The 23997-nt window shown below is 42.5% G+C and overlaps 1 protein-coding gene across 4 annotated transcripts in view; it reads left to right on the top strand.

The window, feature by feature from the left end:
- Positions 1 to 244: 244 nt before the first annotated feature.
- The window catches only part of csgalnact2 (chondroitin sulfate N-acetylgalactosaminyltransferase 2), a 60712-nt gene continuing 36959 nt past the window's right edge, over positions 245 to 23997 (top strand). Inside the window, exons 1-3 of one of the 4 annotated variants that reach the window (XM_072583495.1) lie at positions 10845 to 10956; positions 14954 to 15046; positions 22676 to 22769. The gene's annotated coding sequence lies outside the window, so the exon portion shown is untranslated. Of the gene's footprint in view, positions 442 to 10844; positions 10957 to 14953; positions 15047 to 17337; positions 17358 to 22675; positions 22770 to 23997 lie in introns of those variants that run through there. The other 3 variants (XM_072583497.1, XM_072583496.1, XM_072583498.1) reach the window with 3 other exon arrangements.

Genomic DNA, 23997 nt, shown 5'->3' with positions numbered 1-23997 from the left:
AGTTGCAATGTTTATTTCTGTGATTGAATGCTGCAGCCTTCCCCCATTTTTTAAATTATAAAATGTGTGCCAAGGGTGCAGTGAGATTCGAAAATCTATTTGAGGTTATGGAATGTTTCTTGGCACAAGGGACCGTGCAGCTTTAAGAACAGGTCCAACAACACAGGAAGTGCTTGTAGCAGTCAGCGCTGCACTAACAGGCTGACAGCACACTTTTCCTGTTGGTAATAACTGCAAACAAACTACAATCCTGGCTCACTCTTTGTGCCTGCTTGTACCCAGGTACTGGCTCTCTTACTTTCTACCTTATGTCTGAATTTCGTTGGATATCCCAGGAGTGCAGTTGTCTGACTGTGGTTCAAAACTCTGTGGCTGGTTATCACTCAAAACTTATTTGACTTAGTTCAACAACCAAGGAGTCAAGTGAAAACAGCACTGGAGGTAATGGCTGTGTTAAAAATTGAGCAAGGGATTTATGAAAACTGTGCATAACTGTTAGCACTATTTACAATGCATGAAAGGTGGTCAGTGGCAAATAATCCTAAAATGATGCTTTGGGTGAAAGGGCAAATGCTGGGCATTAAAGACATTTGTTTTTATACAGCACATATCATAATATCCCAAAACATTTCCTCGTCAATGCAGTTCTACGGTCAATATCACAGCCAACTTATGCACAGCTAGCTTCCGCAAACAGCAATAATGACTAGTTAATCATTTTGCTTTAGTGATTTTCATCAGGGGATTGGCTTGGATACTGGTGATAACTGCCCTTCCCTTTTTCAAAATAGTTGTCATGGTATCTTGTTGTCCATCTGCGAGGATAGACAGAGCCTTGGCATGTTTCATCTGACAGTGCGGTGCTTGCTTGGGTATTACATTGAAGAGTCAGCCCAGAGTTCATGATCAAATTTCCATAATGGGATAATGAGTCTATCACCTTGAGATTGAAAATGGTACCTCTGAGAGACAATCAGTCTGCTGCTTGTTACAAAGATCCCACAGCAATATTTGAAGAAGTGATGCAGGTTCTCCCCAGAGCCATGGATGATAGATATTGCTGAATTAACATCACTAAAGAGATTATCTGGTTATTTACTTTTTTTCTGTTTATGGCAACTTACTGTGTACAAACTGCCTGTCATGTTTCCTGTATTATAAAAGTCACTGCATTTCAAAAACAATTCATTGACTGTAACGCACTTTGCGACAGATTCTTACGCAAGTGGAAGGAGGGAGACAGCAGGAAGAACAGAAGGGAAGATCTGAGATAGAGATCAAATAATAAACAATTTCATGCATCAAGAAGCAGAGAGTGATATGGGTGTGAGACAGAAATAAATCTGAATGGATTGAGAGTCACTATTCCTATTCAGAGTGGACTCTCAAAAATTTTGGGATGTTTTAGTATTTAGGAAGAGCAATTGCAAATCTTTCTGTAATTTGGCTCAAAACTATTGTTTTACTGTAATTGGCCAGTTATGTCTTGTAGTGGCTTGCCTCTGTTAGAATTTCCTCTACCAAACTGGTTTATTCATTTACAATGTGTGATTTGTTCTAAAAGTGTCAGGCATGGCTGATATTCTGAAATGACATGGATAGATATTTAAAAGTGTAAATTTATAAAGGTATGTAACGGAACTGTGCAAATTTGGCTTGATGTAAACAGCAAAAACAGTTCAATTACTTTCAATACTGTACAGTGCATGGCATTCTGCAGTCCTTCCCTGCATTTACAATCACAATGAATGAAATACAGTCTCAGGAGTTTTACAAATGTTCCAACTCATTCCTACACTATGGCAGTAGTGTATTAGACAATGGCCCTTCCCCACTGAGACTCTGCAGAGGCTAGCACAAGTTATAGTCTGCTTCTCTAGCAAATAGTCCTGGACCCCAGAATATGCTAGTCAATACAGGCGATAGTCAACAGTTCTTTGCATGGAAGATCAGCAAATTTCAGACAGGCCAAAGAATACCTACAGATGAGTGGATGGTGCTTGGCAGCAACTGACGTTTGTCTTGCTGTATGTCCCTGGAAACAGCACAGAGACTTACTGCTCAGGATGAACCTCAACAAAAGCCACTGCATGGATCCCAGATTGCAAAAGTTCATTCCACAAGGATAAAGCAGCCAGCAATTATTGGCACCACATCCACAAATATTCACGCACTCCTCCACTAATGTTTAGTAGCAGCATTGTGTGTACATCCTATAAAACGCACCACAGAAATTCACCAAGGCTTCTTAGATATCATACTCAAAGCCAATGCCCATTACCATCTAGAAGGAAAAACACTAGCAGATATATGGGAATGCCAACATTAGTGAAGCCCAGTCCCTTGAATGAATAACGAAAAAGATGAAAGCATTACAGCAGCATTATATGAGATTCCAGGTGAGGATGAAAGATATGACACAGATATGTCTTGGTGGTTTTGTAAATTCTGACAATGAAATAGTCTGTCAAATGACCATGATATTTTGCTCAGACAACTATTCAACAGGTCCCACCATCTCACTGGGAAAAAAGGCATGGTAACATTTGATGTTGGTGTACCAAGGGTGTCGGGGCTTCTTGTTGCAGCTTTACATAAGTTTGGACAATAGGATGTCTACTGGGTTCATTTGTACCCTCTTCATCCAGAGGTTTATACACGGTGTCCCATTTTAGATCTCTGGGCAAAATGGAATAAGACTGCCCCAACACAGAGTAGTGTCGAGAGTGTGGTGCTGGTCAGGCAGCCTCCGAGAGCAGAAGAATCGACATTTCGGGAAAAAGCCGTTCATCAGAAATGAGGCTTGTGTGCCAAGGGAGTGGAGACATAAATGAGAGGGGGGGGTAGAGTTGGGGGGGAAGGTAGCTGAGAGTGCGATAGGTAGATGAAGTTGGGAGTAATGGTGACAGATCAGAGAGGAAGGTGGAGCAGATTGGTGGGAAGGAAGATGGACAGGTAGGACAGATGATGAGGGCGGTGTCAAGTTAGAAGGTTAGATCTGGCATAAGGTGGCGGAGTGGGGGGGGGGGGGGGGGAGGGGAAATGAGAAAACTGGTGAAATCCACACTGATACCGTGTAGTTGGCGGGTCCCAAGGCAGAAGATGGGGCATTCTTCCTCCAGGTGTTGGGTGGTTAAGATGTAGCAATGGAGGAGGCCCAGGACCTGCACGTCCTTGGCGAAGTTGGAGGGGGAGTTGAAGTGTTCGGCCATGGGACGTTGGAGTTGGTTGGCGCGGGTGTCCCGGAGATGTTCTCTGAAGTGTTATGCAGAGTAGGGCATGGATCAAGACAGCACAGAACAGCAACAGAAGGAGCACCCTGCATCTGATCACCAGGTTCTCTCACACAATGGAGAGGGAACATTGTTCCCACATCCCAGTTTCTGAGGCAAGATCAGGCCCCTCCAAACTCTAATATTTTTCTTTACTCTTTCCTGAAATTTGGGTGTCACTGGCAAGGCCAGCATTTGTTGCCTATGTCTAATTATCCTTGAACCGAGTGGCTTGCTCAGCCGTTTCTTAGGATAGTTAAGAGTAAACCATTTTATTGTGGATCTGGAGTCACGTGTAGGCTGGACCAATTAAGGACAGCAGAATTTATTTGATCTGATTTATTGTCGTCACATGTACCTAAGTACAGTGAAAAGTTTTGTTTTGCAGATCATAACAAACAAGGACAAACAGATCATAGGGTGTTTAGACCGAGTGAGGCATACAAGGTATGGCTGCACGGGAGGTGCACAAAGCAAAATTAACATCAGCAGATCAACCTTATTTGAAGTTAGGGATGACCATTCAACAGACTAGCTTCAAGAGGATACCAGTGAACTAGATGAATTTTTATGATAATCAGTCATATTTCCACAGGACCATTTCAGTTGTGACATTAGAATGCATGTCATCAAAGCATTCATCTGGATCACTGGATTACTAGTCCAATGAAATTATCACCACTTCACCATCTTCCTTTTTTCTGACCACACGGACTGCTCAAGATCAAGCCCTGTTACCACTTTTGCAAAGGAAACAAATGTTTGTCTGTGACACTCACATTCCAAAAGGGACCATTAGACATAGGAGCAGAGTTAGGCCATTTGGCCCATCAAGTCTGCTCTGGCATTTAATCATGCTGATATTCTCCTGCCTCTCCCTGTAACCTTTGATCCCCTTACTAATCAAGAGACTATCTTTTTCTGTTTTAAAATCAATCATTGACTTGGCCTCCACAGTCTTCTGAGGCAACAAATCCTACTGATTGGCCACCTTCTGGCTGCAGAAATTTCTCCTTATCTTAGATTCAAAGTATCATCCCTTCACTCTGAGGCTGTGCCCTTGAGTCCTTGTCTCTCCTACCAGTGGAAACATCTCTACATCCACTCTATTCAGGCCTTTTAATATTTTGTAAATTGCAATGAGATCACCCCCTCATCTTTCTAATCTTCATTAAATTGACACCCAGAGTCCTCGACCGCTCCTCGTATGACAAGCTCTTCATCCCCAGGACCATTCTTGTATGTCTCCTGTGGATCACTCCAAGGTCAGCACATCCTTCCTTAGATACAGACCCAAAACTGCTCACCATGTTCCAATTACAATCTGACCAGAGCCTTATACAATCTCAGCAGTACATTCCTCCTCTTGTATTCTAGCCCTCTCAAAATGAATGCTAACATTATAGTTGCCTTGCTAACTGCCAAATGAACCTGCATGTTAACCTGAATCAAATCCTGAACTAGGACTCCCAAGTCCCTTTGTGTTTCAGAATTACGAAGCCTTTCCCCGTTTAGATAATAGTTTATGCTTCTAACCTTCCTACCAAAGTGCATAACCTCACACGTTCTCAATTTGTTCCATCTGCCACTTCTTGGGTGACTGTCCCAGCCTGTCCAAGTCCTTCTGCAGCCTCCCACCTCCTCAACCCTGCTTGTCCCTCCACCTATCTTTGTGTCATCTGCCCTCAACAATGCCCACGGCTCTTCATCTAGATTATGAATGCATAACGTGAATAATTGTGGTCCCAACGCTGGCCCCTGTGGAAAACAACTAATCGCTGGCTGCCATTCTAAAAAAAAGCCACCTTTTTCCTCACTATCTGCCTTCTGCCTATCAGCTAATCCTCTATCCAAGCCGGTACATTGCCCCTAACACAATGGGCTCTTGTCTTATTTAGCAGCCACCTGTGTGTCACCTTGTCAAAGAATTCCAAGAATGAATATAAAATAAAAATGGACCCTTCTTAGTGACCATTCACCTTTCTGAAGCCTTTTTGGACAATTCTCGGTGTAAAAGGTGCTGAAAGCCTGATAGTTTTCCATGTGGCTTGATGTAAATATTTACAAGTGTCTTTGAAGTACTAGGATCCAGTTGATATTTAATGAAGAAACCACTGGATTGGGCCAATGTTGCATGAGAAAATCTTTCCCATTATGTCATGCCAGATTCTGAAACAGTCTTCATGAGAAATTGACTCCCTTGAGTAAAACTGCCACCTATTGCCAAGTCTAAAACTAGACAAACAGTGGGGCTAGTGGTAGTGGCGGGGAGGGGGGAACGGGACGGGCTAAGAAAATAGCTGAGGAAATATTTTTTTGAAAATATTATTATAACAATACAGTGTCATTTGGTTCTAAATTGAGTTAGTATGGAGAGCCATTTCCTCCTTTTCTATATTGCTGCTACCTGTTTGCTTGAGACAAAAAGTCTGCAGATGCTGGAATCCAAATTAGACAACTGCTTTCAGTATTGTAGCTGTATCGACATTTTTGCCTTGATCCATGTGATCTCGCAGTGATTATTTTTAAGGAAGTGATTTCATGTGAACAGTTGAAGTTCAACATTACTTCTTTCTTAAAGGAACTGCAACGTATTAAACTCTAAATGGAGCATATAAAAAGTTCAGAAAACAACAGGACACATTCAGCTGTGGTCAGTAGTGACAAGAATTTTCCAAATGTGTCCAAAGGTGGGAATTTCATCCATCTCTTTCTCTATTCTTTCATACGATATGGCAAAGGTAGCATATCCCTAATTGTCCTTCAACTGAGAGGCTTGCTAAAGCCATTGCAGAGGGGAGTTAGGAGTCAACCACACTGCTATGGGTCTGGAAGCACATGTAGACCAGATTGGGCAAAGATGGCAGATTTACCTCCTTGAAGGACATCAGTGAACCATGTGGGTTTTCATCACAATTGATGATAACCTCATAGTCACCATTACTGAGAGTACCTTTCAGTTCAGAATTTATCAACTGAATTTAAATTTCACTGCGATGGGATTGGAACCATGGCTTAGGGGCATGTGCCTGGGCTTCTGGATGACTAGTTCATTGACATAACAACAACAAGGACTGTCTCTTCCGATCATGACCATAACCTCCAGTTATGATGATGGAACTGCAACGTGTAACTTAAAATGGCATCTGGCAACTCTTTAAAAGAAACGCCATGGGGAAATGGGGTTAATCGGCACATTTTTCAAGTTTTGTAAAGTTTATCTGTAGAAATCTACTGACTGTAAACTATGCCAAATTAATAGAAACAAGTTGCATCTTTCCAAAATTGACATTTACTCAAGTGCTGTCAAAGGGCAGGGGGCAAAAGTGGGAACAGGGCACCGAATGTGTAGAATCATAGACATCCTACAGTGTGCAAGCAGGCCATTCAGCCCATCGAGTCCACACTGTTCCTTCAAAGAGATCCTATTCAGACTCACCCCCTTCCCCGCCCCAATTTGTATTCCTGTAATCCTGTATTTCCCATGGCCAATCCAACTAACATAGGATATCAGAGAACCTGGAGGAAACCCATGCAGAAATAAGGAGAATGTGCAAAATCCACACTGTCAGTTGCCAGAGGCTGGAATTGAACCCAGGTTCATGGCATTGTGAGGCAGCAGTGCTGACTATTGAGCACCACGGCACCTGTACTGAGTTGGATCATACTGAATGGTGGAGCAAGCTCAAAGCGTCAAATGGCCTATTCCTGCTTCTAGGTTCAATGTTTTTATGATTAGTCTCCTCTTGTGATAGGCAATCTGTGATTCAAAGTCGCTATGAAAACCACGGTAAACAGTCCTATTTATTTGGCACTGCTCTTGTAGTAGAACACCTGGGCACTTCACGTGAGACAAGGATGGGAAGCAGATAGAAAATAACATGGGTTCTGGGCAATCTAAAAACACTGGGAATGATCTTGACTGTGTATGTAGAAATAGAATGTGTGATATGTTCACAAGGATGATCCCTGGCCCAAAGGCATTGTCTTATGAGTACAGGCTAAACAGGTTGGGACTTTACACACTTCAGAAGAATGAGAGGTGATCTCATTGAAACATACAGGATTCTTAAATGCTGAGAGGATGGTAAATGCTGAGAGGTTGTTTCCCTTCATGAGAGAGTCTAGTACTAGATGGCAGAGGCTCAGAATAAATGGACATCAATTCAAGACTGAGATGAGGAGGAGTTTCTTCTCTCTGAGGGTTGAGTGTCTTTGGAACTCCTTGCCACAGAGAGCTTGGGGTGGAGTCCTTGTTTATATTTAAGATTGAGATAAGTAGATTTTTGATCAGGAGGGGAATCAAGAAGTACATGGAAATATAGGAAAGTGTATATGCGGAATGCCGGATCAGCCATGATCCTATTGAATGATGGAGCAGACACAATGGGCCGAACCGCCTCTCCTGTTCCTATTTCTATGGTCTTATGGTACACTAAGATGGAGCTTGTTTTACAGCTCGTCTGACATGAAATCAATGGAAATAGCTGGGTTAACAAGGCTGTGGTGACAATCTGGAATGCACTCTCATAAAAGAAATTTGAGTGGTTCATGGTGTCACAAAGTGCTCCAGTGCCAGTGAATGACCTTGATAATTGTGGGGGCATTTCAGAAACACAGTCAACATACCTCTTGATTCAGTTAATGATGTTGTGCATTGCTCAAAACCAGCCTTGTAAAATTAATCTTCAGAAATCCAGAGTTCTGTAAGTTATGCCAAATGATTAGAAAGAAATGCATCTTTTTAAAACTGATATTTTTTCAAGGGCTGTCATACTCATGTCTCATGCTCTTGTGCTTGAATTGATAACAAGGACCTTCAGCACACGCGCCCAGTCAAGTCTTATTCAAGTTCTCCCCTGTCATCCTTGTATTGTAACATTGACCAGCTCCAAAGTACAAACATGTCAATACTGATAAATGAAGTACTTAAGTACAAGGTCTAAACAGATTACATTGTGACAAAATTCCAGTCATTGGTGGCAACAGGCACTGTGCTGATTGTTAAAAGTTAGTTCTCAGAGAGGAACATAATTCTGTTGTCCCCCAAGTCTGAACCTTTTCAAAACATTCACTGAGGCATTCATGTTCATTTTCTGTCATAATATCTTTCATATTGCACAGTAAAATCAAATTAGTTTGCCATTTTGACAGGATTGTCCTCTAATATGTGTAAAATAATTTGGCTACGGCCTGTTAAAATAGCAGGCAGAAGAACACTATCTTGATGCATCAGTAAATCACAAAATTCAAATAGAAGGTACCAATTAAGAGGAGAAAACAGGCACCACAATGTAGAAGGTGAATATCCTGTACAGTCTGTAAACTACCAGAAGTGCTAGTGTGGAATCCCCTTGTTTTGATTATTATAAAATGTCAAACATGCTTTGGAAATGGTAGGTTACCATTAGAGAACATGTGAGGGATTGCATTATTAGAAGTGCTGACTTTCAAATGTGGCATTCAATTGAACAACAATATAGTTATCCACAATATTTGTTGTTCCACATTTGTCCACCAAAGAGGCGGTACAGACACACAATGGACCAAAGCTCCTCCTACACTGTAACAATTCTGAAACAAAACAGAAATTGCTAGAGAAACACAGCGTGTCTGACATCATCTGTGGAGAGAGAGAAAAAGTGTGTATAAGGTGAGGATGTTTAAGGTATTCAAAGTTTGGCAGACGATTTGTAGCTCGGGTGCTCATTGTTGTGGTTCTGTTCGCCGAGCTGGGAATTTGTCTTGCAAACGTTTCGTCCCCTGTCTAGGTGACATCCTCAATGCTTGGGAGCCTCCTGTGAAGCGCTTCTGTGCTGTTTCCTCCGGCATTTATAGTGGCCTGTCTCTGCCGCTTCCGGTTGTCAGTTCCAGCTGTCCGCTGCAGTGGCCGGTATATTGGGTCCAGGTCGATGTGTTTGTTGATAGAGTCTGTGGATGAGTGCCATACCTCTCGGAATTCCCTGGCTGTTCTCTGTTTGGCTTGCCATATAATGGTAGTGTTGTCCCAGTCGAATTCATGTTGCTTGTCGTCTGTGTGTGTGGCTACTAAGGATAGCTGGTCATGTCGTTTCGTGGCTAGTTGGTGTTCGTGTATACAGATCGTTAACTGTCTTCCTGTTTGTCCGATGTAGTGTTTTCTGTAGTCCTTGCATGGGAGTTTGTACACTACATTAGTTTTGCTCATGTTGGGTATCGGGTCCTTTGTTCTGGTGAGTTGTTGTCTGAGCATGGCTGTTGGTTTGTGTGCTGTTATGAGTCCTAGTGGTCGCAGTAGTCTGGCTGCCAGTTCAGCTTAGTAGCCACACACACAGACGACAAGCAATGTGAATTCGACTGGGACAACACTACCATTATAGGGCAAGCCAAACAGAGAACAGCCAGGGAATTCCTAGAGGCATGGCACTCATCCACAGATTCAATCAATCAGCACATCGACCTGGACCCAATATACCGGCCACTACAGTGGACAGCTCGAACTGACAACCGGAAGCGGCAGAGACAGGCCATTATAAATGCCGGAGGAAACAGCACAGAAGCGCTTCACAGGAGGCTCCCAAGCACTGAGGATGTCACCTAGACAGGGGACGAAACGTTTGCAAGACAAATTCCCAGCTCGGTGTTTAAGGTATTATTCAGAATGCATTTAGAATATTGTGAGCAGTTTTGGGCCCTGTATCTAAGGATGTGCTGACCTTGGAGAGGGTTCAGACGAGGTTTACAAGAATGACTCTGGGTATGAAGAGTTTGTCATATGAGGAATGGTCGAGTTCTCTGGGTCTGTACTCGACAAGAGTTTAGAGTGATGAGGGGCATCTGATTGAAACTTTCAGAATACTGAGAGGCTTGGATAGAGTGGACATGGAGAAGATGTTTCCACTAGTTGGAGAGATTAGGACCCAAGGGCACAGCTTCAGAGTAAAGGGATGATTAAGAACTAGGATAAGGAGAAATTTCCTCAGACAGAACTCATTGCTGCAGAAGGCTGCGGAGGCCAAGCCATTGAATGTATTTAAGACAGAGATCGACAGATTTTTGATTGATAAGGGGATGCAAGATTACATAGACTAGAGTTAAGAAACATATCAACCATAATAGAGTGTCAGAGCAGACTCGATAGGCCGAATGGCCGAATTTGCTCCGATGTTTTACAGTCTTAAAACGTTTCAGGTCCAGTGACCCTTCTGCAGAACAATTCTGTATCCTGGCCAAATATGTACACCTCAATCAACATTCCCAAACAAAAGGCCAATATCACTCTGCTGTCTGTAGGGGGGTTGCTGTGGACAAATTAGCTGCTACATTTACTACAACACTTAAACACTCTTTAAATATACCACATTGTTTGTAATACCCTTCGGAACTTCCCTGAGCTGTGGAAGGCGGGGGAGAAATCCAATTTATTTTCCCCCAGCTGGAATTTTGTCCAACATCCGCAACGTCCCCCTCTCGGCTGTACACACTCTCAGACTGGAGTCCCGGTTGCTAAGTGACACCACGTGTCCCGCGTTAAACCTCCCCCCCAGCTCACTTCCGCCACGCTGACTTCCGGTCCGCCGCTTAAACGTCCCCCTCCCTGCTGTGTTTGGTTTCGTGCTGCTGTGGCAGCTGCTCCCGCCCCCTCTTGTCCGTGCCAGCCCATTCCCGTCCCGCCCGGCATTTTCCCCAGAGACCAGAGTGGCCGGTGAGTGGACTTTTGGGAATAATGCTGATGTTGGTTGTCGGATCACCAATCTGATTTCCACAGGCCCTCAAGGAGTCTGGGTTGCTGTGGCAACGTGCACTTTTTCCCCCCCCCACATCCATGTCAGAGCCAAGGCGAGCGATTCCAGTTACTTTCCATCACTTGGATCCTCTCCAGTTCCTACAGCCTGACTTTGGCTTGTGTTGGAAGGATTTGCAGGTTGATGCTCAGCCAATTTTTAGACACATTGCTGCCCACCTTCCTTGACCATTGAGTCCTGGAAAGGGAGTCGAACTGTGTCTGAGGTGGATTAGTGACCAGCCTGCTTACTCTAGCCATGGTGGAGATCTTGTTAGGCTTCCTTCAGGCAGAGAACTGAGGAAAAAGGCATTGTAGCTGTCAGTCCTTGATCCAGTCATTACTGGGTAACAGATTGTCAGATGGACAGAGCTACATTCTTAAGTGATTGAGATCCTGTGGACACATTATAGAGTCGTACGGCACTGAGACAGGCCTTTCGGCCCAACTTGTCCATGCTTGTCCAAACTTGATCAGCCAAGCATCTTAAATACACTAGAACCCATTCAGAGCGCTCACTGCCTGGCTCAAGTTTATGCTAGGTTATTGGGATATTGATTTTTAGAGACAACAAATGTTTGAAAGAGAAAGAGCAGAACGGCTGAGGCATGGTTGGTGTTATGGAGGTGTGTACCTTGATATTGGCTTGTGGCTAAAGGCTCAGATCAAGGGTGTCACATTTGCAAACGTGGTTAAGAGAGTGAAATTTCTTTCTCTGGCAAGAGTCTATAAACTAAAAATAAGTCACAGGAATGGGATAAGTTGTTGCTGAGAAGCACTTCTTTACACAAAGGAACTCTCTTACCTCAAATAACTATTGAAGCTAGGTCAAGTGCAAACTTCAGCATTGGCCTTAATGGATTTATTTTGGTAAAGAGACCATCGTTAAGGGTTATGGAATAAAGGCAGATCATTGTGTCTGCAGATCTTCAGCTCTGATCCAAGTTACAGTGGAATAGATCAGAGGAGCTGAAAGGCTGAGTCCTGTTTGTATGTCCAGTGGTCTTCACATTTACCCTGGTATATGTTTTAAGTCTTTACTTCTGAGTATCTCATTGTATTTTAATAGGTTGCTGTAATATGAAATTGAACAAGTAGAACATTATGGCACACATGCCTCTTTTACTCCATTAAGCAGCCAACAGAGTTACAGTATTTGTTCGGTCAATGAATGTCGTGTGTCAATAAGTTTTGCTAATGACTTTAAGAAGCACAGCTAAACTGCTTTCACTCCACCGTGATTTATGTGTAGAATCTCTGTGCTGAGGATTATTGCTGTAACGAGGTCAGGCTGAGTGTGCTATACTGTAGCTACCTGTTTGAGAGCAGAGTTTATGTTGGTGGAAATTGATTTGTTTTTCACTGCTAGGGTATATTGAAACTTAGCTTTATGAATTTGCACCCCTTGTGCTTTAGAAAAAATAATCTGTTTCTTAATGTTAAATTTTAGATGTTTTCAGTGCCAGGATCTCTGTTGCTATCAATCAAGATGATCAATTATCATTACTTTTGAAATACAGAAACATCTAATGTTTTAGTGATAATAACATTCAACCAGAGGCTGTATGAAGCAACCACATGCTGTTTACAAGAATATTCTGATTCTAGAGCAATGTTGAAGTGTACCTGTTGCTTATGAAATCCACGGACTGAGTTGTAGTTCAAAACACTTTGGCTGCACCAGCCTTGAAAGAAGTGGATAGAGATACAAGAGGTACTCATTGCAGTAGGAAAGCTTAACACTGAGCATTAGTTCAAGTTAAATCACAAGTTCAAGACAAAAGGGTATAGTTGCAAGTTAGTGAAAGCAAAACTGAGCATGGATGGCAGATTGAGGATGAGGGTCATAGTTTATATATATATTTATTTTAAAATATACAAATGAACAAGCCTTCATGTAGATCCTTTAATGTATGAAAACATCCTAAGGTGCTTTTTTTTTAACAGTTTTTACAGTTTTTTAGAGTCTAATGATAACAAGGAGATAGTGCAACAGAGTGGTGGCTCATTGGTTAGCACTGCTGCCTCACAGGGCCAAGACCTGGGTTCAATTCCAGCCTCAGGTATTTGTCTGTGTGAAGTTTACACATGTGGGTTTCCTTTGGGTGCCCCAGTTTCCTCCCTCAGTCCAAAGATGTGTAGGTTAGGTGAATTAGTTATGGGAAATGCAGGGTTACAGAGATAGGATAGAAGGGTGGGATGGTCTTCGGAAGGTCAGTGTGAATGTGATGGACCAAATGGCCTGCTTCCCCACCATAGGGATTCTATAATTATATAATCAGCCATGATCTAATTGAATGGTGATTCACACTTTTTGACAGGCTGAATGGTCTGTTTCTTGTTGCCATGTTCCAATCAAGCAAGAATGACAGCAGAGACAATGAAGGAAATTTTGGGACGGGATGATTGTAATCTTTGTCATGGAGATGGATTTTGAGAAGGAGTTTGGAGTTAGTGAAATTTATTGTGGGATTTCTAGAGTCTGCTCCCCAGACTACAAAATGCCAGCATCTTGCCACTTCAAAGACAAAGACTGAAAATTGTATAAACTAATCTGGAACCTGGAGTGTGCAAACATCCACAGGGGATGTTTATTGAGTTGGCAGGTTCTATTTATTAGCTAACCCAGTGTGTTTGCTTTTCAGTACAATGTTGTTCAAAGGCATAGGAAAGGAAAATTTGATGGAACCTTTTCGTTTGGAGTAAAACTGACTGTGGTAGTCAACAGAGCTGATTGCTTCTTTCAAAGGTGTTGAGAACAAATTATATAACAACAGACTTTAAAACTGTGAAATTAAAATTGCTAAAATTTTGTGTTCTCCAGACCCTGCAAGAACAGCTGTTAAATTATTTGCTGATGTTTGTCAGAATGACTCTCTAATCTATCCATATACTCTGAAACTAGAGAATAGCCTCTTGCAAGGCTGTAGAGTACTGTGTGTTTCACTGGGCAGGATGGAGATATGTGGGGAGGTTTGGATTGATGTCCCTTGTCTTACACTATTCCAATTTGGTTGGAATTAGCTTCAATTTAACTTTTTAGATTAGATTAGATTACTTACAGTGTGAAACAGGCCCTTCGGCCTAACAAGTCCATACTGACCCGCCGAAGCGCAACCCACCCAGACCCATTCCCCTACATTTACCCCTTCACCTTGCACAATGGGCAATTTAGCGTGGCCAATTCACCTAACCTGCACATTTTTGGACTGTGGGAGGAAACACACGCAGACACTGGGAGAACGTGCAAACTCCACACAGTCAGTCGCCTGAGGCGGGAACTGAGCCCGGGTCTCTGGCGCTGTGAGGCAGCAGTGCTAACCACTGTGCCGTTTTTGTGTTGGGCTCCCATTCTCTGTTTGATGCAGTTAACCATCTGGGTTTTGCCACTGGGAGACTACTTACACATTGTACAGCCTTGTCATTTTGAGTCACAGAGTCATACAGCTCAGAAACAGACCCTTCGGTCCAACCCATCCATGCTGACTAAGTTTCCTAAACTAAACAAGCCCCATTTTGGCCCAAATCCCTCAAACCTTTCCTATTCAAATCTTTTAATTCTGTAAGTGTACCTGTATTGACCACTTCCTCTGGCAGTTCATTCCACATATAATCCACCCGCAGTGTGAAAAAATTGCTCCTGGGTTCCTTTTAAATCTTTCTCCTATCACCTTAAAAATACTCCCCCTAGTTTTGAATTCCTCCATCCGAAGGAAAAAGACATTTGCTATCAACTTTATCTATGCCCCTCATGATTTTATAAACCTCTATAACATCATCCCTCAACTTCCTATGCTCTAGTGGAAAAAGTCCCAACCTATTCGGCCTCATCTTTATAACTCAAGCCCTCTAGACCTGGCAACATTGTGAAAATCTTTTCTGAACTCTCTCCAATTTAATAATATCTTTTCTATGCCAGGGCAACCAGAACCGTACATAGTACTCCAAAAGTGGTCTCACCAACCTCAACATGACATCCCAACTCCTATACTCCATGGTCTGAGCAAATAAGGCAAGTGTGCTAAATATCTTCTTAACTATCCTGTCTACCTGTGACACAGTATTCAAAGAACAATGTAGCTGAATCTCTAGGTCTGTCTGTTCGACAACACTGCCGAGGGCCCTTCCATTAACTGTATAGGTCCTACCCCTTATTTGTTTTATCAAAATGCAGTACCTCTCATTTATCCAAATGGTCGGGGTAATCATGATCTCTTTGTAATCGTAGCTCACCTTCTTCACTGTCGACTATAACACCAATTTTGGTGTCATCTGCAGTCTGACTAACTGTGCCTCCTAAACTCGCATCCAAATTGTTTGTATAAATGATGAACAATAATGGACCCAGCAGAACACAATTCCTGCAGAACACACTGGTCACAGGTCTCCAGTGTGAAAAACAATCCTTCACCACCACCTTTGTATTCTACCATCAAGCCAGTTTTATATCCAATTGGCAAGCTCTATCTGAGTCTCATGGGATCTAACTTTACTAATATGTGTGAGAAAGTCAATGAATGACCTGCCGAGAAGCCCCCATCCTTGTTTGGTGAAGTCTAAAGTAGAATGCCACTCCCTGCAGCTTGGGTACAAGAGAATTAAAGCAGAAAACAAAAGTGATTTGATTCTACAGTGAGGACAGACAGAGATAGAAGACAAGTCCATCTGCCATATAATAAGGATTTCAGTTGGTAAAAGCTGATGAGCCTACAGATTTTTATAAACAAGCCTTTCCACCCTTCTGGTTTATGCTCCTAAACAGTGCCTTTTTCACCCAGCCCCCTGTTTTCTATACTTTTATTTCTTGTGCAAATCTAGCTTCCCCTTAAACGCCACTCCACCATTGATCTGAGCCATTCCACATACAGACCATTTTTGGGTCAAGAAGATGCTCAAAGTATTAGACTCCATGAGTGCTGAACTGCTTGAAAGAAGAAAGGCTGGTCCAATAGATGATATTGTATATCTCTCGATGATGAGATTTGCTTTAAAGCATATGGACTGTTAAAAGTGTGGATAGTGTAGGACAAAGGTAACTGAGCCAAGGAGAGGTGAATTCAGCGCAGCGTAAGGAAGGAGTGACCATAGGACCATAAGAAATAGGAGCAGGAGTAGACTGTTCAGCCCCTCGAGCCTGCTTCACCATTCAGTAGGATCAGGGCTGATCTAATATTCCTCATGTCCACTTTTCTCCCTTTTCCCCGTAATCCATAACCCTTCCCCTACTGATCAAGAATCTATTATCTCAGCCTTAAATATACTCAGGGCTCTGTCTCCACAACTGTCTGTGACAAGGAGTTGCAAAGATTCCCACAACCCTCTGAGAAAAGAAACCCCATCTCATCTCAGTCTTAAATCGCCACCCCTTTATTCTGAGACCATGCCTTCTGGTCTAGACTCTCCCTTAAGGGGAAACATCCCCTCAGCATTTACCCTGTCAAGCCCATGAAGAATCCTTTATGACTGCATCAGGGAGAGATGGGTGAGCTCCCTCAAGCGTGGCTTCCCAAAATAAGGGTCAGGACTACAATTGCGTTGCGAGGTGAAACGTTGGGTTCATGAGCTATGAGGCAGCAGTTCTGACTGAGTTATCGTAGGTGCTCCAACAGACAGGCCCCTGATCTCGCAAGCCACCTTCAGCCCCCAACCCCCACAGGCATCACCCACTTCCATTCTCTCAAATGTCTCGTCCTGCCCCCACCGCTCCCATTCTCAAGTCTCACCAAGGGGTGTGATAATTTTCAAGCCACTGTATTGGGTCACAGTGGGAAAATATTTGGGAAGCAATGCCTGAGTGCAAGCTGAAGTATTGGTCCCTGTAATGAATTGTGTAGAAAAGATTTCCCAACTTCAGAGCCAAAAAAATGAGCTGTAATTCTCTGAACTTGAGCGCATGCTGTCAGTCACAAATGAGTGAAATATATGTTTCCTATTAGTGCTCTGCTTTCTCTCTCTCTCTCTCTCTCTGACAGGATCCTGTTATTAAAATGTTTGGCTTCACTAAGGTGAATGATATGGAAAAGCTTTTGCATTTTTTTGGCTGCAGTCCTGTAGAAATATCAAGTGGCAAGGCTGAAAGTGAGACGAGGTATCCTAGGATTCTGAAGTGCTGATGTAATCACTGTGATGTAGGAGGCTGTCTCTACATCTGCCCTAGACTCTGTGCTTTGGGCTTGATCCAAAAAATTGATATCTTTCACTTTGGAAAAGCAGTCTTAGTAACGACCAGAACAGGTCACTGAATTGTTATGATATGAAAGGAGGCCATTTGGCCCATCATATCTGGGACTAGCTGCAGTGATTTGTGGAAAGAAAAACCTGAGGTGAGAGTCTGTTCTTCTACAATTGCTAACGTGAACATGAAAGTGTCTTTTGAGGTGCTGTAGTTTTGATTTTGTAAATCGGTGGTGTGCAGTCTTTTTCGTTGTGGTGCCCCATTCAAATCTTTGAAGTTTTCAAAAATGTACAAAGGAAATTTGCTTGTCCCACCGTAGAAACGATTAGTGTGTGCAAACCAAAATTACTAAACAATAACAGAAATCTAATTGAGGGGTTCCCAGTGTCCTCCACTCAGCTTGCTCCCTTTCAAGGGTCTAGACATAATTTAAAATAAGGAACACAATTATTCGCACTGTCACTGCACTGTTTGCATCATTTTGGAGAGTTATTTTAAAAAGCTATGAGTGACTTATTGGAAAATAGTTGTTACTGAATATGTTCTTTCCCAGGTGTGAAGTGGAATAACACATAGCTGCTATTTGGATGCCAGCTGAGTTCCTTCACTGCAGACTTCCAAGAACTTACTGGGAAATTGAAATAACCATGCAGAGGCTGTTATCCCATCACCAAGTCACCCTTTATTTACATGTACATAGTGTACTGGCTGAGGCCAGCCATTTCGGAGTCAGTCCCTGAAAGACAAGGGACTTTGAATCCCCTGTTTATACCTGTCAGTCAGGGCTGCCTGATTGTCCAAGGTCAACAATCCCAATCAAGGATCTCATAGTCAATAAGATCCCCCTGGTTTCAATCACTACAGAAATGATGTTTAGATGGTGAGACAGGGCAGGGAAAGTCTCAGTCATTGTCTCTGATTCTTAGACAGTGTTTGGTTCCCTGCAGTGATAGGTTTCAAAGCTCACCACACTGACCCGCTCTGGATGACTATCTTGGCTAACTTCCAGGCATCTGACCTCACACAGCTTCTGGGACATCTTCCTGGAGCTCACTTTGCAAACATTAGTTACTTCAAGGGAAGAGCTGCTCTTGCTGAAAAATAAACTTATTTAGGCACAGCAACATTAAAATAAGTTAGCAAATACAAAATGGAAAGAACACCGACCTTTTGAGAACACTGTGCTTGGGCCTTGAGATTTGCCCAGCCTCAGTGATTACCTTTCTGAAATACGTTTGTTTTTAGTTAACCTATTTTTCTAACCAAAATGTTTGGAGATGTTATTACACATCTCTGGAGCAGGTAGACTTGAACCAGGTCTCTCGGTCCAGGGGTAAGGACAGTACCACTGTACCACAAGAGGGGCCTTGTTCTGAGAATACTGGCCATCTAAGTAAACAAGCAGCAGGTGCTTTGAGCAGAGAGCATAAGACCTAATGAATCTGACTCATTAATTCCCAAATCAGGAAAGTAGAGGATGAAATTATTTTACTTGGTACAGCATCTTTGCTTTTGTCTCATCTTTTGCAAATAAATACGTATTTCAATCACATCCATTGCAACTTTGGGGCACACCAACATGTTTTACAGCCTGTGACGTGTCTCTGAAGTGCTGCAGTTGAATGTAGGAAATGGAGCAGTCAAATTTGCCGACAGCAAACTCACAAAAACAGCGGTGTGATAATAGCAATTACTTGTGATCTGTTTTGTTGTGTAACGCAAGGTTAAATATTGACCAGGACACGAGGGAGAACTCCTGAAACATATTCTCCAAGAAGTAGTCCAAAGGGTTCTTTTACATCTACTTTCCTGATGAAGGGCTTTTGCCTGAAACGTTGATTTTCCTGCTCCTCGGATGCTGCCTGACCTACTGTGTTTTTCCAGCACCACTGTAATCTATACTTAGAGCACCTGGACCTTGCTTTGACATCTCAACTGAAAAGTAGCTACTCCAATAGGGCAGCATACCTTCAGAACTGCACTGGAGTTAGCCTTGAATTTTATGCTCAATCTGCTGGGAAGAAAGACACCCCAACCCATGTCCTCAACCAGGCCAACATCCCCAGCATCGAGGCATGGACCATCCTTAATCGACTACAAGAGGCTGAGCATGTCGCCCGCATGACCAACACGAGACTCCCCAAGCAGTTGCTCTCCTACCTGCTCTGAAATGGCAGGCGAACCACTGGTGGACAGAGGAAGCGCTTCAGAAATACACTCACGGCCTCACTGGGGAAGTGCAGCATTCCCACAGACACCTGGGAATCACTGGCCCAAGACTGTCCAAGGTGGAGGAGGATCTGGGAAGGCGTCAAGCACTTCAAGGTTTGGGAAAAAGCAGAAGCCAGAGGAAAACAACGTAAGGGGCGTGCTGTCACACTAATGCCCCATCCACCCCTTCCTGTGACCACCACCTGCCCCAAGTATAACAGAGGCCTGTGGAAGCCACATTGGTCTGTGAAGTCACTTACGGACTCACCCTGAGAGTGGGAGAGAGTCATCCTTATCTGTGAGGAACCGCCAATGAATGAGCTCAAGTCTTAAGGGGCAGTGGTGTGTTTTGAAGATAAATACAGAGGTTGAGGTCAGTTAGCTTAATCTCCCGCAACAGCCTCTGACGGCTTTCCTCTTCACTGTCTAATCACTGGAGTTTATGCCTCCACCCCCTATGCTTGCCCTTGTTATTGCTGTTGTGGGTGGGTCGAGAACTAAGACTGCTGTTTTAAAATTTGGGGTCAGAAGAAGGTGGAGATGGGGTTATAGAGTTTTTTTTTAAGGCAGGGGATAGATCTATGTTAGGCAGGAGAATCAAGGATTGTCAGATCTGGATAGGAATGTGGAATTCAAAGCAAACCAACCAGATGTGATCTTATTGAACGGTGGAGCAGGCTCAAGTGGCTAGACAGTCTGCTTCTCCTGTTTCATATGTTCATATGTCTGACAACCATTCTCCGTCGTTACTGCTTTGATAGCAGGTCTAAATGTGCTTCTTTGCTCTGTATTCATGGTTTGACTTCTATTAACCTCAATATCAAGGTCCCCTCTCTTTTTAAACTTGAAGTATTCAAGTTTTGCTTCATAGTTCAGCCATGGCACAAGGGATCTGAGTGCAGTTTCTCAGCCACTCTGAACGTCTGTTAGCACACAATATTTTCTTCCCTCTTTTCGCAGGAGTGGCTCCATTTTTCATCCTGCTGATCTCCATACTGTAGGATATGATGAATTGGGAGGGAAACACTATTTCGGCTGCAGCATAGGTGGATACAATTTTGCATAGAGTAGCACTGGCACATCTGAATTAGTTTGGGAGACCGACCAAGGCTAGGGATGGATTCACAGTTCTAGTATTTTCAAAGATTTGCCTTCCATATGGGCACCAGTCCCCAGTAGAATCAATATGTGAAGTTGTTGTGTATTTGGATCAGTAAACCAGGCATGAATGTGTTCATTCATCAACCTGGCACTTTGTTGCCCAGTTCTATTGCCAAAACCCAAGGTCCAGACAAGTGGTTCCATTTACAGGAAAAAAGGAAAGAGGATACTTTGTGAATCCCAGTTCTTCACCAAGGTTTTAATTTTTAAAAAACTTTCAGTTGTTCAGCATTAAAGATTCTGTGTGCTATTGAAAGAAGTGTGGAGAATTCTCTTACATCTTTGGTCAGAATTCTGTCTTCAACCAACACAAAAGAAGTAGATTGCCAGATTCATTCTCTCCAAGATGTTTATGGGATCTTGTAATGCATAAAATGTCTATCATGGTCCTGTCCTGGTGCTTTTTAAAGCTCTCTCTCTGACCAAACTCTCAAACATCTGTCTTAATGTGTCCTTATCTGGCTGGATGTCAAATTCTTTATGCTTTGGAACATTTTGCTACATTAGAGGTGGCACTTAACTAAGTTTTTTTCATTCAGTCACGGGATGCATACATTACTAGCTGGGTCAGTATTTATTACACATTATTAGTTGCCCTTGAGAAAGGGACGACGAGCTGCCTTCTTGAGTGCTTCAGTCCTTTTGTTGCTGTATGTTGTTCACTGCAAAAGTCAGTGCACTTTGAAGTAATTCCTTTGTGTGCAGAGTACTTTGAGAGGTCCCCAGGTGAGTGGAATAGTGATAGGCATCTGTATAAATGCAAATTGTTTCCCAAGCTACAACTTGGATTTTATTTTGAAGTGGTGGAACTATCCCTAAATGTCTTATACATAGTGCTCTTTAAACTCAAAACTCGCAGGGCTCCATTTGCATTTGAGGTATGAGAAAATGATGGTTTGAGTGCATTGATTGAATTAGAGAGTGGAGGTGGAGATCTTGGGGGCTTGAATCCACAAACTCCACAAAGATGAGTGGAAGGACATTGAAATTGGATGAATTTTGACGGCATTATAGCCAGCTGAGAGTTTTTAGTTTTGGGATTCACTTGAGAGGGTTCTACAGTCACAAAAGCTCCTGCTGTCAGGGAACCAACTCAATATTGGCTGTGTTTCTTTCCAAAAAATCTTTCTGTCAACTTACTTTGAGAGAGGGCTGTTTGTGACACAGAGGAAATTAATATCATTGCCTAAATCCAGTACAGTATTTAGTATAAACTTGATATTATCTTGAATGGTGAGAATTTGGAACTTACTATCACAGTGAGTGAAATAACTGTCAGAGATGATTGCAGAGGAAGTTGGATAAACCCTTGTAGGAGATAAAGAATAGAAAGTTATATTAAAGTGGTATGTGAAGAATGGTAGGAGGAGGTTGGAGTGGAACATTAATACTGGTGCAGTGTAGCTGGAACTGATATGCTGTGAAAATATAATAGAAGTAAAGGTATGTATTTGAAGAGCTTCACTTTTCTAATTTGTACAACCTACCTCACTGACTAGGCTTTGGCCTAATACCTCCTATGTGGCTTAATGGCAAATACACTTTTGTAAGGCACTTTGGAGCTTTTCAATATATGAAGGCACTATATAAATGCAAGTTTTTGACTCCCTGCTGTCTACTTTAGTGGCATCTGTGGACCGGTTTTGTGCAAGACATTGGATGGCGAGCAGTTTCAAAGACAAAGATCAAATGTTTATTTTCTCTTGCTGAGATAATTCAAGAAGAAATTGGGAAAAAGAAAATGAGAGGGACCTGGAACTTCGAGATAAAAGGAAGATCAGGTTCTCTTAAGCTGATTTCTGCTTTCTCAGGAGTTGGGTTGCCATGAAAGCAGCAGTCATCATAATTTCCTTTTATCCTCCTCCTCCCCCCCCCCCCCCCACCCAAAAACAATCAAATGAACAAACAAAAAGCAAAACCTCTGTGGTTTTACAGACGTTACTGCAGGTTCCACCTCAGGGTAAAATTCACAGTGAGTAAAGCAATGATGGTCTGTGCCAGAATGGGTTAGAGTAATGACAAACATATGGGCTGCTCCACTTTGAACGAGACGTTTGTAGCTGAACTGATGTGGCTTGCTTTCTTTCCTTCTAGATGACTTAGTGTGACTGCACTGCACAAGTTTGTAGTGTTGAGACTGCGCTCACTAGCACAGACCTAAAGCATGCGGGCAGACATAGCTGTTTGGGTAAGCTTCTTGCTTAAAGTTCTTTTTGAAGAAACAAAGTAACATCTGTGTTGTTCATTTCAGCCAAAATGATGAAAGTGCCTTTGTTACGATAAATGTTTCTTGCTAAACCCAGATTGAGACCGCTGCATTATTTCTTTGTAGGATTAGATATGACCTCTCGGCAGGACTGTGGAAAAGGTGGAAGCCAGATGTAATGATTAAAGGAATGAGATGAATGAAACAATGTGTGTGGGTTGAAAGAATTAAATGATTATCTTGGGTGAATCACACATACCATATCCCAGTTGTTCACTCCGACTGATTTGTTTATTATTAGTAAACCTTTGTTGTCAAATTTAAGTTTTGGATATATCAATAATTGTTATCATTCTGCCAGACTAGAGAGAGTTCTCGTCTATCACTACCCAAGGTACGTTGTTTGAAAAGTAGTATGTGCGTGAGATCTTGGGCACATATGGGACAAGAGCCAACTTTCTCCTTCTTGGATATTCTGCTGTTGTGACATTAACAAACTGCACTCGGTAATTTGTATCTTAGAACTGTGTTAATCACAAAGGATGCACATTATAGTTAGTTGCTTTCATAATGCTTTCCTAATAGGGGTCTCAGAGGCCTGCCACTCATGAGATGATGAAGTCCACAATTCCAGCTTCTTCAAAGTTTGTATGGAGACCCCGCCCACTCCTCTTCAAATGTAAATAAACTCTGTGACTATGACAGTAAAAAATTGCACACAATTCAATGAAAGGGGTGGACTCATTCATACGAGACAGCAAGTAAAGGAAATGCTGCATGAGTACAAAGGGAGACTCGAGCATTAATCTTTCTCACAGTAATTAAGTATCATATTCTAATAACTGACTTCTGTCCCAAGTCTGCCAAAACTCCAACATTATTCACATTTTTAAATTCATTTATTATCTGAGGTAAGACACTCAGTCTATGGCTCCTGTCTGTTAATGACACTAAGTGGGATAGTTAACGCTGGCTGAGTTAGATTGTGCCAGTGTTGAGTTTCATTTCAGACCATTTCCATTGCTCTGCTGTTTAATTACAATCATAGCTCTTTTCCTTTTACTAATGCTTTGTTTAACATGAGTTGATGCCAGTTTAGTCTGTTGATTATTGACTATACGTTGCAAATTCCATCCCCACAGACCGCTGATATATCTGCTTTCTTCCAATTCTAGTTGCATTGTTTGCTCCACCATGGTAGTCATGCCTA

The sequence above is a fragment of the Chiloscyllium punctatum genome, chromosome 13 (assembly GCF_047496795.1).
Source record: "Chiloscyllium punctatum isolate Juve2018m chromosome 13, sChiPun1.3, whole genome shotgun sequence".
In the NCBI taxonomy this organism is placed as follows: Eukaryota; Metazoa; Chordata; class Chondrichthyes; order Orectolobiformes; family Hemiscylliidae; genus Chiloscyllium; species Chiloscyllium punctatum.
This window is presented reverse-complemented; position numbering and strand designations above follow the sequence as displayed.